General features: G+C 34.6%; 1 protein-coding gene across 1 annotated transcript in view; it reads right to left on the bottom strand.

Annotated features, from left to right (window-relative positions):
- The window catches only part of LOC145690352 (hexosaminidase D-like), a 190,917-nt gene that overhangs the window by 66,655 nt on the left and 111,986 nt on the right, over positions 1-12,276 (bottom strand). The window contains exon 3 of the mRNA XM_081765170.1: positions 1,166-1,242. The gene's annotated coding sequence lies outside the window, so the exon portion shown is untranslated. The remainder of the gene's footprint in view (positions 1-1,165; positions 1,243-12,276) is intronic.

Genomic DNA, 12,276 nt, shown 5'->3' with positions numbered 1-12,276 from the left:
ACTCAAGTTTAGAGGGGGGGGTTACTTCAATGAGTATTTATACGGTGAGGAGAATGACCAGATGCAACGTATGTTTCTGTGAGTGAAGTCAACAACGAATCAGGAAAGAGAAATTAAAGTTACAGTATAATCAACAGGTGAGGTATTTTCTTCTCATCACTCAATCTTAACGCCCCTACTGGTTTCTCATAGTGCAAACCGAAAAAAATTCAGTTTTACGTCCCCCACTTATGCCGGCTAGGCTAAAGAAGACGGCGATGATGAGAAATGAATGGAATGAAGAAAGTGGGAGGAAACGGGAGAACCCAGAGAAACCCCACGCACACAATGTTTATCCACCACAACATTCACTTGGCGCAAGCTAGGATCGAACCAGGGACCCTATGCAACAGAGATGAACGCTTTACCACTGAGTCAACGCGGCCCATAGTATAGAAGTCAACGCGGAATGCTTCGGAAATCTAGGAGAGAATTTATATAATAGTAAGTGAACTACGTAAATTTATTGACAATTATAAAATCCTCTAAAAAGTATAATCCAAGGAGAGCTATTGGGGCTATAGCCCCCCCTTGACGCTCAGGTATACACTGGATAAAGGTGTAAACTATGGTTTAGCCCCTCCCTTGATCATATCCTGGATCCGTCCCTCTCTCTCTCTCTCTCTCTCTCTCTCTCTCTATATATATATATATATATATATATATATATATATATATATATATATATATATATATATATATATATATATATATATATATATATATATATATATACCGGTATCAGGAGGGTGATGATGTAATTCAGTATAATTATCGTATTAACGAAAGTTGAGGAAAACGCACTGACAGAAGAAAATATTTGGGGAGTAAGTTTTTTTTTTTTTTTTTTTTTAAATTATAACATCCCTGGTTATGTTGCGAGGTTAAAGAAGACAATAATCTGATCATGATAATGGACAAAATGTTGAAATGGGAACGCAGCAAGAGACGGTGAACCCCGAAGAATCCCACGCACACAATATTTGTCAACTCGGTGGAGATGGGATCAAGCTAAGGACCCAACCACCCAACTCACAAGACATGAGTGCTCTACCACTGAGTAACAGTGACCAGGGATAAAAAGGATATTGTTATTACCTTTATAGAAAATATTATACTAACTCACCTTCTACAATAGCGGGGCGACGAATGTTCCCCTGATTCACGTTATCGTTCATGCATAGAAATGGGTGCACGATGCATCTGAAATAAAGAAATAAATATTATTATAACAACTGAGTATAAGATCAAAAGATCAACCACAACAAAAACTATTAACATTACAATCTTTGGATATCAAACATTGACATAAAAAAATGTAAAACTACTGCGATAACTACTAATCGAAATACACAATTTAAACTAGATGGACAAAATGTACAGTGCGCATAACCTCCAAAACACGTAGAAGGTAGATTTAAGAATCAAGTTGGAATGCATTTCAATGGTAATTTTATGCGTAAATGATAAGACCAGAAGCTTTAAAACTCTTTAATGAAGTTCCATTCTTCCACACAAAATGTTCTAATTTATTCACTATATTCTTACTGCTTCTCTCCCTGGGCTAATGCCTATCCTGTATGTCCTTAGTGCACGAAGTTTCGGGTTCGATTCGCAGTAGAAGAATCGAGAATCGTGCACTACAGTGATTTGGAAGCCACTTTAAACTTTCAAGTCTCCTTCTATATGCCGTAAGGTCGCTGCTAAGAAAGGACGCAACTACAAATCAGTTGCTCCCCCGAAGCCTATAGATTGTCCATCATCAAGTGTTCCTCATTTAATCGTCTACAATTTTCATTTTCATTCTGCAGTAGATTGACAATGGTGATCAAATCAACGGTATTGTAGGTATGAGCTCTATTGTGGCTAAATATCTAGTTTAGTACTGTTGCCTTTGGTGTGGGATGGCAGCTGGGTTCAGCAGAGTACATGTGGTTCGGGATCTCAAGTTAACTGTCGGTCAATGCTTGTTGTACCTAGTGATGAAAATTTTCCGATTCATAAAAACATACTCCACTTATTCTTACATTGTTGTTTAGCCGTAAAATTTATCTATATATATAAAAGAGAACGCACAAAATCCTTTGTCCGCTCATCACGCTAATACGGCTGAACCGATTTCTTTCATTTTTGGGGGGTTGTTAGGATTTGGACCCTAGATGGTTTTTATCATATCACTTTAATTTTCAATTACCAGTGTCTTGAGATAATTGACCAATCAGGTGTGAATACGTAAAAAAAATCCTTTGTCCGCTCATCACGCTAATACGGGTGAACCGATTTCTTTCATTTTTGGGGGGTTGTTAGGATGTGGACCCTAGATGGTTTTTATCATATCACTTTAATTTTCAATTACCAGTGTCTTGAGATAATTGACCATTCAGGTGTCCATACGTACAAATCCTTTGTTATTAGTTCATCATAGGTATAAAAATAAACGTATTTATATGCAACCCGCATGACCCTGTGACTCGGCGGGTTAACATAACTGACAGGCGCTATAAATCACTTGAAAGCGAAAAAGTAAAAATTATCTAAGTAACAAAGTTTATTGCGTTCCGGGATGACCGCAGCGAAGCGGGGCGGGTTGGGGTGACCGCAGCGAAGCGGGGCGGGTTAACATAAATGACAGGCGATATAATGTTAACATTTACTGCAATCTTCTATGGTTTTTATCATATCACTTGAAAGCGAAAAAGTAAAAATTATCTAAGTAACAAAGTTTATTGCGTTCCGGGGTGACCGCAGCGAAGCGGGGTGAACGCTGCTAGTTGGTAATAAATATTGTCTGAAAAAAAGTTTCATGAAGTGAAAATTTAAAGATTTCTGCAAAAATGTTTCAAAAACTTCAATGTGTCCTTCCCTCAGAATTCATCTTTGCTCTTACAAAATCATATTTCGTCAATTTAATACGCGTAAGACGAAGTGTTCTCATAGCCTTACTACTTTTCTGGATTTACATACTTGCAACATACGCGTATATAGATAAGTAGAGATATTATAAAGTGCCTACTGTAAATTTTTGACTACCCAAAATTCCAGTTTAAGTAGCTCATGAAAACAAATGTTGAACATTTTCTGGAAATAAACATTGATTTATTAATATATTCATTCAGAAGAAAAAGTAAAATATAACTAATAAGCAAGCTGACTTGTGTAGTTGTTCTTTCAATAAAATAATAAAAGAAACGTAAAAAGCTGCGCTATTAGCACTGTGTTCTAAAAGCAACAAGTAATTTCATTTTAATTTACAAAATAAAAAAAAATGTTATATATGCACTTGTTCTATCGAATAGTTATTATTTTTAATACATTTTTTATTCATAATAATGGAAGTTTTACAATACAAAATATCTGCTTTAAGATATTGATTATACAAAATTGCAATATTGAAGTTATAATTTACGAGTGCTATACACAATAAAATCAAAGGATTTTTTATTTTCTGTTGCGAAAATAATCTTCATAAGGAACTTTTATGCAGTTATTTCATTACATAGGCAGACTTACATGTGAAGAAATAGTGGAATTTTCTGTTTTTGAAATAATTGATAAATTCACAAAGGCTTGTTTTCGATTTCTTATTACATTTTAAACAATGGGATGCGATATTTGTACTCCACGAATTTCATGTATGTTCCCAGCACTTTATACACACAAACATATACAAAGAAAGAAAGAAAGAAAGAGAGAGAGAGAGAGAGAGGGGGAGGGAGGGAGAGAGAATGTAAATTTTTACTTGCCAACTCAAAATATTAGATTTTCCTGTTTCTGAAAGCTAATTGGAAAATTATAATTTGTTGCTGTGTAAGTTTCCTCTACAGGAATTCAATGTTATAGCTCAATGTGCAGTTAAATATAGTGGAAAATTTTCCACCTAACATCACTATACATAATATTCAAAATTGTCCGGCTTATCAAAAGTTTTCCCACTTGTATCTACATCGTAATGAAAATTTTCCGATCTATGAAAATTCCTTTTATTTGTTTCTACAGAGTAATAAAGCTTTCCGATTCACAAAAAGTTGTTTTACTTTTTACTTCAAAATAATAAAAATTTTCCAACTCATCAAATTTTTTCAATTTCTCCATACAAGACAGAATTTTTTTGATTCATGAAAAATTGTTTCACTTGTTCCTACATAGTACTGAAAATGTTCTGAGCCAAGAAAATGTTCAGATTCTTTAAACGATCTTTCACTTTTTAACGTTTTTGTACATGCATTCAATCAATTTTATGGTTAATGAAGAATTGTTACTTGATCACTAATATTTGTTTAGAACGAAAAATTTTCCGGAAAAATATAGCGGAAAATTTTCCAAAATAAAAAATTTTCAGCAAAAAATTTTCCACCTCACATCACTAGTTATAGCCTTCTCTTGAGAAGGGGTATTCAACTACAAAACGTTAGACCTTAGAGTTTTGTTATAATTAATTGCATATTTAAAATTACTACTAGATTTCTTAAAATAGTTTTTTCTTGTACTGTATAATATGAATATAGAGCATGATAGATTTCTGGAAAGACGAAACGAAAAAGAAGAGAAAAAGATACGGTGCAGGGACAACACAGAGACGTGAAAGTTTCATCACTGAGGCGGCAATTGGTGATGCTTGTGCTAGAAAAGTAGTCATGCTATGCGAAGTATATAAAGGCGCCCAAAGTGAATTTATTCTGCGAAGTCTTACAAAACTGTAACATTTTTCGATGCATACTTCAAACATGGTAAAACAGTGCCAAGAACGCAGATTTGCTTTTGTAAGCTTGACCACATTGGATTCAATAGTACGATTATTATATATGCAACGCGACCGGCGCTGGACTTTGTATCTCCGCTTAAGCTACATCCACCATTCAATTCACAAAAAGATAAGTGTCTCTCAAGGTGGTCCATAAGGTGAATGGCCATGCACTGAAAAATAAAAGAAAAGAAATTTTTGTCAAGGATGTTATAAAATAGAGGATCTGCCAATACAACAAAATCGTCAAGCCATACGTCACAGCTTCGCCACACCTACTCTGCCCACTCCGAACCACTAAGATTGCAATGTTTCGAGCCAACAATCATGGCGGAAACGAGAGTAGCCAATCAGACGTGCCTCAGTTGTTTTCTAGCTTCATTGAGTTCATATGATGAAGATACGTATGGGCAGATCCACTATTTTATAACATCCTTTCTTTTTGTGCTACGGAAAACAAACTACAGAAAGCAGCACAAGCGCCACCTAGCAGAAGTTTGTAGTCACTGTAGACGAGAAGTAGATATATACCTGTCGGATTTACGTACAGAACTATCGATGCAAGCACGAAGCACTTTCGTTCATTGTGCACGAAAAGTTAACACTCTGATTTATGGTTATTACAATGGAAAATTAAAGTTTTATTGCACTGCCAACAACATGAAAATCAATTATGTGTATTATCGTTAGCTCCGTTTACGGATGTTTCCAACAACGAAAGGCCCACATTGTATGTGGTGGACACTAACTAACCAGGTGGAACTGCATCAGGACAAAGCGCCCTGTCGCACGGCCAAATCATCGCTGACATTCTACAGACGAAAGGAAGTTAGGACCGGTACTCATATTATTCCCTTCACAGATATCTCAGTGAAGGTTTCAGAAACTAGCCCAATGGACTGCTTACCTCTGGACTCCAGAAACACCGCCTTTCTTTCCGTAAGGTGCACACCAGTTTCCGGTTTCTGGAAAGCGTCCCAACAGAAGTGAACTAAAATCTCCCTTGCTCACCTGCGAAGAAGTATGTTTTCAGAGGAAAATGCGCTGTCGAGGAATCGTCCAGCCTGCTGGTTATCACATAAAACACAAGCAGTTGTGAGAGAGCGGCCAGTCATGGAAGGGTGAGTTAACACTTCAAAGTTGTCTATATAAATGCCTATCAGCAACTGTATTTTTATCAGATCACTATGTTTCAGTATTGGTATTTTTATGTTATTAACCAAAGAATCATTTAACAAGAAAAGGTCACTCTTAATTAGCAGCCTTATATTGAAGTAAGGAAGAAATTGGTCAAATGCTATATATGGAGCATTGGACTTCATGGTTCAGAGACCTGAACATTACGGAAGTTAGAGAAGAAATATTTAGAAAAGTTCGAAATGTGGTGTTGGAGGAAGATGGAGAAGATAAAATGGACAGAAAGAGCAACAAACGAAGATGTTTTAAAAAGGATCGGAAAGAAGAAGACTTCTAGCCACCATCCTTTGTAGAAAGGCCAATTGGATTGGACACATCTTGCGAAGAATTTGTCTTCTTCGTACGTCCATAGAAGGAAAGATAGAAGGAAAGCGAGGAATAGGAAAAAGAAGAACACAACTGATCGATGATTTAAAAAATAGAAGAAAATATTGGAAGTTAAAAGAGGAAGCCGAAGCTCAAGAAACATTTCTAGGCTCAAACTGAAAATTGAGAAAAGAAAGAAAAAAAAAACAGTCCCAAGACCTGCCAAAAGCCAGAGTACTTAATAATAATAATAATAATAATAACATAGAATGTAAAATCTTGAGTTTTTGTTTCCAAGCGTTATTTTAAATACTGTTTAGTTAGTTGTATTAGAAGAAATCTAATAAGACGTTGGCAATCTCACATAAAGATAATAGTTATTGTGATTACCAAAATGAATTACTTTTTGTTAAGTTAACGACAGTAACTAATCTTGATAATTAAAATCGTTTGCGCATTGATTTGTGTGAAGTGTCATTTAGTTGCAACCATTAGAAATTTATAGTATCGATCCCAGTTTAAATGAACTGTAACTGGTAAGCTTAAGAGATTATTAGCACGCTGTGTTAAATTGTTTTCACTGCTAAAAAGTCATTGTACTGCTCGCTTTCCAATGACTTTCGTTCTTTCCTAATGGTTATAATTGCGCACCTTTCAGGCTCGTTACTAAGTTAGTACCATTAACAATAACAATAATACATTGTATACAACTACAGATATTTTGATCTGTTGCTCAAACGCTATTAATAGCAGTTTAGTTCCTTTGTCATAGCTAGTTACATTTTTTTTTATTTCCAATTGAATGTAAAATATTTACTATGTATTATAAAAGCAATAAAAATGAAAAGCGCATAAAGTAAAAATTATTTTTATTTTAAAAGAAAAATCTTCTATTTGCTTATTTAGAACAATTCCTGGAAAATTTAGTCTAGATTTCTTCTGTTTTTATCCTTTCTTCTTGGCTTTCATGGCAGGAGAAACAATTAAAACTTTTCGCACACGCTAGTAACTAAAAGCAGTAAGTACGCCTACATGTTATGTATTTTCTACTATTATGAGTCTATTGAACTACTGTAGCATAGCAATTTCTGTTGGATTTGATTTCAGATATATAATAAACGCTTCCGTCTGTGCGTCACGGTAATCCTAACAATACACACTTATGCTAATAGATATCACTGCTGTATAACGAAGTTCTTCAATAATAGCATAAATATGGTATGGAGTTTGAGGTGATTGGCGGAGCAGCTTTAAAAAAATGTTCAACGTAAGCAATTAATTTAAGGACGATTTTCGGTGTACAGCAGCCCGAAAGTTCCGGAATAACAACTACTATATAAAGGGTGTTGGGAAACAACACTAAAAACTTTTTGGGAAATAATTGACACTAAAATAACACTAAAAGTATGGTAGAAAATGCGTCCTTTCGGTGCTATGGTCAATCGAAAATTTATAGAAAGAAAATGCGAAAACAACCATAACTCCAGAACGAAATGTTGGATAAAAGGAAAGATTAATTATTTATTTTTAGTCATAGATTTCATTAATGCACAATTGCATGCGGTGCAGGGGCAATACAGGGCCCCAAACAAAATTAAGGATTTCTTTATATAATCTATCTAAAGCAAAGGCGAAAAATAATATTAAAATGCTCCCCAACTTTGCTACATCATGTGAGGATCGTGATGGAAGGATATAATCTTCACATTTATTAGACTTCGGCACATACAAAACATGATATAGTAAGTACCACCGCAAATAACACAAAAAGATAGTATTATTGTCCTTCTGTTTTTTAGATAAAAAAGATCTAAAATAGTGGTTGTGACAAATATTACATTTTCAGTTGTAATAATAATAATTCAGGGATCTGATATATTTTAAAGTTCATATGATTAAAATTATCTCCTTAAAGTACTGTATGAAGATACAAGCGATTTGTAGACATTTCCCTCATCATAATATATATACTTCGTGTCCTTGAGTTTTCTCAAGGCACGCCATTTCCTCCAACATTCTCATTCCATTAATTCTTCCATCATCATGCACTTACCTTAATTAATCAACCGTCTCTCTTAGCCTAAAGAACATAATCATGGGGTGTTAAACTGAAACATTTCATCTCATTTACAATCTATACTTATAAATAAAATAATATGCGTATGTTTGCTTGTCATCAGTTTTTCGCATCGAAATGAGTCATCCAGGGACACAAATTTTGCGAACAGATACGCCTCCACCAGATCTAATCGCAGGGCTCATAGTGGTCTGATCTCTTGTAAATAGTTGAAAAGTGACCAAAACAACACAAAAAAGTGACCAAAATCTCTCAATCAAAATCTCATCATGTCCCTTTTTTTCCTTTGTCAATTTCTCCGTCAGTTCTCTCTTTCTTTGTTGTTTTATCTTTTCTTCTTTACTTCTTCTTTTTGAGCTTGTTCCTTTCTTAAGTTTTCTAAGTATGCTTTGTTGTAACGGTAAGCAGACTTAGCACATGTAAGAAGCTTCTGAGTAAGTGGAACCAGTTCTGGCCTATTTCCGAATTTCTTCATCCCAGACATTATATTTAACTTAGCACTGAGAGTTCTCAAAGCCATGAAATATTCAAATTCATCACCTACTCTTAAGAATATACAAGAAGCAAACACTAGACGAATATGATGAACCACACAAACAAACACACACAACGTTAAGCGGAGCGTTAACTACACGTATTACGAGAGAAAACTAAAAGACTATTATGATAGAAAAAATAATAGACACAGAAGGGTTCTCAACCCCACCTTGAGAGCTTAAGCATCCACCAACCATCCACTGTGCTTTAGAAAGAATAAAAGCTGAAGTGAGAATAAAGCTGACTGTTTCACATATGGCAGCAAGTACTAAAGCTTTCAGAACAGTAATGAGTAACAAGTTTCTGTTTGTTTTTTTTTTTTTTTTTATTATTTATTTTTATAATATTTTTCTTAGAAAACTGCCAATACAAAACCTAAAGCACACGAAAAAGACACTTTACATCCCAAAAAAAGTAACTTTTAGTGCCCACTTGAAAAAAGTAACTTTTAGTTTTTAAAAAAAGTGACTCGCTATAAGCCCTGTAATCGCCTACGAAGCCTTTCTCGATTTTCGGTTTAAGAGCTGATTGGCGGGGAAATTTATGCACTTTCTGGGCGTTTCTAAAACGCCTTGCATGCATGCAACCAACAACACGCATATGTTGTGCAGGCTACATAATAACAGGATGCAATAAACTGGTTGCTTTTCGTTACTGATTTATTTCACTTATTTTATCTATTTTTTTTTAACTTTTACATATTTTACATAGACCTTAATCCTGTGCAAATAACAGGCATTTCAGCTAGTGAGTAAAATTTCGATAGCAAACTGTATAGTTTAACGTCTGTTCCGAGATTGTGATCTTTTAGGTTAAAGAGACAAATGATAAGGTATTATTTTTCAATAGATCCATTAAATATACAGCCTACTTACTCAATGATGAAAGTGAATGATTATTATAAGAATGAAGGAATGGGAATAAAATGCTATTACATGAACTGAATAAATATGAATGTCCGACAATTATGAAGTCATAGATTGCACATTCAAATTTCTGGTCTACATGAAAAGCTTTGGAAACTGTTTATTTAATAGCATTTTGTAGATGCTACCCTGCTCACTTTCTAGATTTGCGCCCATCATTTAAAAGAAAACACTATTCCTTATACGGAAAACTATATATCGTATGAGTTCAACCAAACTCATCCAATCGGGATCAAACTTGGCATGATGGTAGACTTTGAGCTGCTATATAACCATGTGAAATATTATGTTGTGCTTTAAATTTCCAATTTATACGTGGTCAAACTTAGAGTTTTATTTTCGAAAGCAAAGAAACATAAACCAAACTCATCCGATCGTTATCAAACTTGGCGTTGCGTTAGACTTTGTCCTGCTATACAAATGAGTGAAATATTGTGGTATGCTGGTATCTGGTTCCTAAGTTATGCACATTTTTTTTAAAAAAAATCAACTCATTGGGCATAATAAAAACGTAACAGATAGTATTTAAAGGAATGGTCTTTAAAAAATTAAATGAAACCTTGAAGTTTTATGTTCCACGTTTATGCCGGCTAGGCTAAAGGAGACGGTGATGTTGAGTAATGAAGGCAATGATAGAATAAATAAGGTGGGAGCAAACGGGAGAAACCCTAGAAAACCCACACACACAGTGTTTGTGCACCACAAAGTCCACTTGGTGCGAGCTGAGATCGAACCAGGAACCCCGCGCACCAGAGATGAACACTCTATCATTGTGCCACCGCGATCCTTAAAGGATAGTCTTGTACCCACCCCCCAAAATGATTTTTACGACTGTATTTCGTTTGTTCATACTATTCATTTTATAACGTTATTCACTACTTGAAAAAAAAAAATAGTAAACCTAGCAAAGAGCTTTAAAATAATTTTATAATAATAAAACAAGACCCTGTACATGATTTGCATACGAATTTCTACTGAAACTAGTATTGATTTAATAAAGAGTAAACTAGACACGTATATGCTCTAGGCTAGACCATATAAATTACTGTTTTTTTTTTTTTAAAAAAGATCGATACTATTTTCTACAGAATCACCTACACAAATCATGGAAAAGGTTTTAACATTATACATGTAGCGTGAGAAAGGTTTTATCTGAAGATAGAAAACGCATCGTCTATTATAGTATTTTACGACATTCCTCACTCATTCACTTATCTCAATGCAAATAGCTTTTCTAGACGAGTTAACGTTAAACTGTTTTCGTGACCTATAAAAAGCATGTTTTTCATCCATTAAACAGTATTTCGCAATCCAGGTTAAAAGATTTTCCGTCATTTCATATATACAATATATTTTTTTTTCTTTTCTAAAACTATATTTCTTCCAGTCTACTGTTATTAAGGGGGAAAAAAGGAAAGAAAGAAACATAGTCGTGACCACTGAAAACAGTAATTCTTCCCACGGGAAATGTTATGTGTATGACAAAATGTCTCTCACACACATACTTATTACAAATATTTTCTTCTTAAGGTTATCACACAATTAAAAATCGATTTTTTTTCGTACCCTTTTTCCAAATGCATTTTTTTTTTCAAGCACATTACTACAGAAGGAAAGTGAAAATTTGAGAATAAGTTGCACACAATTAATAGCATCACAAATTACATTTTGCCAGGGCAAAATTTTCCGCTAACATAAGAATAACAAGTTCCTTTTTACGAGAATTTATTTCGTGGATTAGTATACTTTCGATAAAGTGGACTCTTTCAAATATCTAGTATATCTATCTATTAAAATGCTACAATAGCAACAAAAGCGTTAAAAAAAATAAATAAAATAAACAAGGTTCAACCGTTCAAGGAGTACACCCTTTCTTCGGGGAGGGCTTGAAGGGAAAACAATGGGATAGGTGGTAAAAAAGGCGAGAGCTAAGTTATTTAAATTTTGTTTTTATTTGATTCCTTTTTGGGGGGGTTTGCATTTATTCATGTATTTGGGTTTTCATATTCTTTATTCATACTATTTATTCAGGACATTCATTTCATATTATCGTTCTATGCAAATAGAGAAGGCATCAGTTAGGTATCTATAAGCGGCAACAAATTGAAACTAGCAGTGAAGCCAGCGGATAATGAGATGATAGATGAATGCAGTGCAATTAGACAGGACAAACACAGGGAAGATGTTAATATAGACAAATGCAGGGTTAGCTTCTGTTTTGCGGCAACGCAGAACTAATGAGCACAGATGAGCCTCTGGAACCACAATGATGAGTACTAGTGCAAGGATGGATAAATGTGCCGTGACAAATGTTCAGGGTGGTAGATGGCAAAATCTCGTTTAGTAGGGTCGTTGGCAGCAAGGGTGTTGGAGTACATTGTGAGAAGATGTTGAAGAAGGGTATCAAGATATTGAGGTGTGTCTAGCAAGATGTCTATATGGATGGTGTCAAG

Source organism: Thermobia domestica, chromosome 1 (assembly GCF_964235325.1).
Source record: "Thermobia domestica chromosome 1, izTheDome1.hap1.1, whole genome shotgun sequence".
NCBI lineage: Eukaryota > Metazoa > Arthropoda > Insecta > Zygentoma > Lepismatidae > Thermobia > Thermobia domestica.
This window is presented reverse-complemented; position numbering and strand designations above follow the sequence as displayed.